This window comes from Capsella rubella, unplaced genomic scaffold, assembly GCF_000375325.1.
Source record: "Capsella rubella cultivar Monte Gargano unplaced genomic scaffold, Caprub1_0 scaffold_1, whole genome shotgun sequence".
NCBI classification, from domain to species: domain Eukaryota; kingdom Viridiplantae; phylum Streptophyta; class Magnoliopsida; order Brassicales; family Brassicaceae; genus Capsella; species Capsella rubella.
Window position 1 is genome coordinate 10,164,674 of NW_006238923.1, and position 2,806 is coordinate 10,167,479.

Here is a 2,806-nt window from a genome sequence, read left to right on the forward strand (position 1 = left end):
CATGTTTCTGGGGTACTCAGGCAACAGCACAGCCTACCGAGTTTACAACAAACGGTCCAGGATGGTTCAAGAGACTGTTAACGTGGTGTTTGATGACGCGTCTTTTCGTGTTTATGAAGATGTGTCCTCAGTAACTAATGCTCCTAAGGATTTCAATGAAGGAGTTGTGGGGTATGAACCAAGTCCAGAGCAGGAAGTTGATGATGGCTCCAACGCCGATGACGACACGGCTGAGCTTCTACCTACTCCTCAGGTGCATAAGAATCACACCTCTAATGATATTATAGGTACGATTCAGGGGGGCAGAGTTACTAGAGGAAAGAAGATTGACTTCAAGCAACTCGCTGGTCAGAAGCAGAAGAATGTTGCTGCTGAAGTTCCACAGATGGCTGCGGTTGTGCAGTTTGCTTGCTTCGTGTCAACCCTGGAGCCCAAGAATCACAGAGATGCTCTTGTTGACGAATTTTGGATTGCTGCTATGCAAGATGAACTAGAGCAGTTTGAACGGAGTGATGTCTGGGAACTCAAACAACGACCAGCTGATGTCAATGTTGTGGGAACTAAGTGGATCTTCAAAAACAAGAGTGATGCACATGGATGTATTGTTCGCAATAAGGTGCGGTTGGTTGCTCAAGGATACTCTCAGATAGAAGGCATTGATTTTGACGAGACTTTTGCTCCTGTAGCAAGACTGGAATCCATCAGGTTTCTGTTTGGCATGGCATGTGCTCTAAATTTCACATTGCATCAGATGGATGTTAAGAGTGCCTTTCTAAATGGAATTCTCCAAGAAGAAGTGTATGTGGAGCAACTTAAAGGATTTGAGAATCCTCAGCGTCCTGATCATGTGTACAAGCTAAAGAAGGCTCTCTACGGACTGAAACAGGCTCCAAGAGCTTGGTACGAGCGTCTGACAACATTTCTGATCAAACAAGGATATGTGCGTGGGAATGTAGACAAAACATTGTTTGTGTTTCAAGATAACAATGGTGTGATGTTTGTTCAGATATATGTTGATGATATTGTCTTTGGATCCACATGTCAGCCGCTAGTTGATCAGTTTGTGAAGAACATGACTCAAGAATTTGAAATGAGCATGTGTGGGGAGTTAAACTATTTCTTGGGACTGCAAGTGAAACAATCAGCTGATGGAATATTTGTTTCACAAAGCACTTATGCCAAGAATTTAGTTGAACGTTTTGGTCTCGCCAAGAGTAAAGAGGCGAAGGTCCCAATGAGTGTGACTGACAAGCTCTCAAAGGATGAAGCAGGAGAGGATGTTGATGAACGAGTTTACAGAGGAATGATCGGGAGTCTGTTGTACTTAACTGCCAGCAGACCAGACATCTGTTTATCTGTTGGAATCTGTGCTCTGTATCAAGCCAAACCAAAGAAGTCTCATTTGTTGGCTGTTAAGAAGATCATCAAGTACATCAAGGGGACTGTAAATCTTGGAATATACTACACCAAGGATACAACCAGGAGCTTGACAGGCTACTGTGATGCTGATTGGGCTGGTTCATTGGATGATCGTAGAAGCACAAGTGGTGGATGTTTCTTCATGGGCAACAACCTGATTTCATGGCACAGCAAGAAACAGAACAGTGTTTCTCTGTCAACAGCAGAAGCCGAGTACATTGCACTGGGAAGCTGCTGCACTCAACTCATGTGGATGAAACAAATGGTTGCTGACTATGGTATGGATTCTGAAACTCTTTTAATTCATTGTGATAACCAAAGTGCAATCAACATAGCTAAGAATCCTGTTCAACATTCACGTACTAAGCATATTGATATTAGACATCATTTTATTCGTGAACTTGTTGAGGCGAAACTGATTGTGGTTGATCATGTGAGTACAGAATTTCAACTGGCTGATTTGTTTACTAAACCATTGGATTTTAACAGATTCGTGAATCTGAGAAAATCCATTGGGATTTGTGAGATCTAACTTTCTCTGTGAGTTGTGCTGATCTAAGACAGGGACTGGAGCAAGAACAGACCATGGAAATCCTAAGAATGAATAGAAGATCAGCACCCTGTACTTCGGTTTAAAAAGAGTGGAAAATAGCTACCTGTCATGCCAACTCTTGTGGACATTCCTGTAAAATGTTGTCGTGATAACGGAGGTCAAAGAGCTGAGGAGAGGTGGAAGTGTGCATGTCACGAGATGTACTTGGAATTGTGATACATCACTAAGTCAATTCCAGTACTCTATTAATGGAGCTCTGAATATGCTATTGAAGACATGCACAAGGATCAGTGGTTGAGAAGTCAAGTGATATCATTGATCCACAAATCAGAAGGTTTAACAGAGGCTTGGTCAAAAATCAACGATCTGAGAGAAGGCTCTGCCTGACTGTTAAATCATAGCTCCACAGGTAGTGTGTTAAACAAAAAAAAAAGAAAAAAAAAAAAAAAAAAAAAAAAAAAAAGGGTTTAACACACTCCTGGTCCTGCACTCTCCAAAGGTTATTCCAGCTGCCTGTTCATGTTGGGTTTGGAAGCTTGAGTTAAAGGTATGCCAGAGTGAAAGACTAGCCACTGAACTCAGAGCTGATCTGTCAAAGATTCAGAAGGTTGTGGTAGCTTTTAGCTCTGTCCTGAACAAATGGTTGGCACCGAACACAGACGAGAGAGAGACTCAAGGTACATATTTTTGAATGATTTTATGTTAATACTTCCAAGTACTCATATGTTAATTATCATTCTGGGTCCCTAAAGCATGTTCATAAGTAAATTGAGTCTTGCTAAAAGAAAGTTATTTGAGGGTCTGTTTTGAGCTCAAGAATGTAAAAAAAAAAAT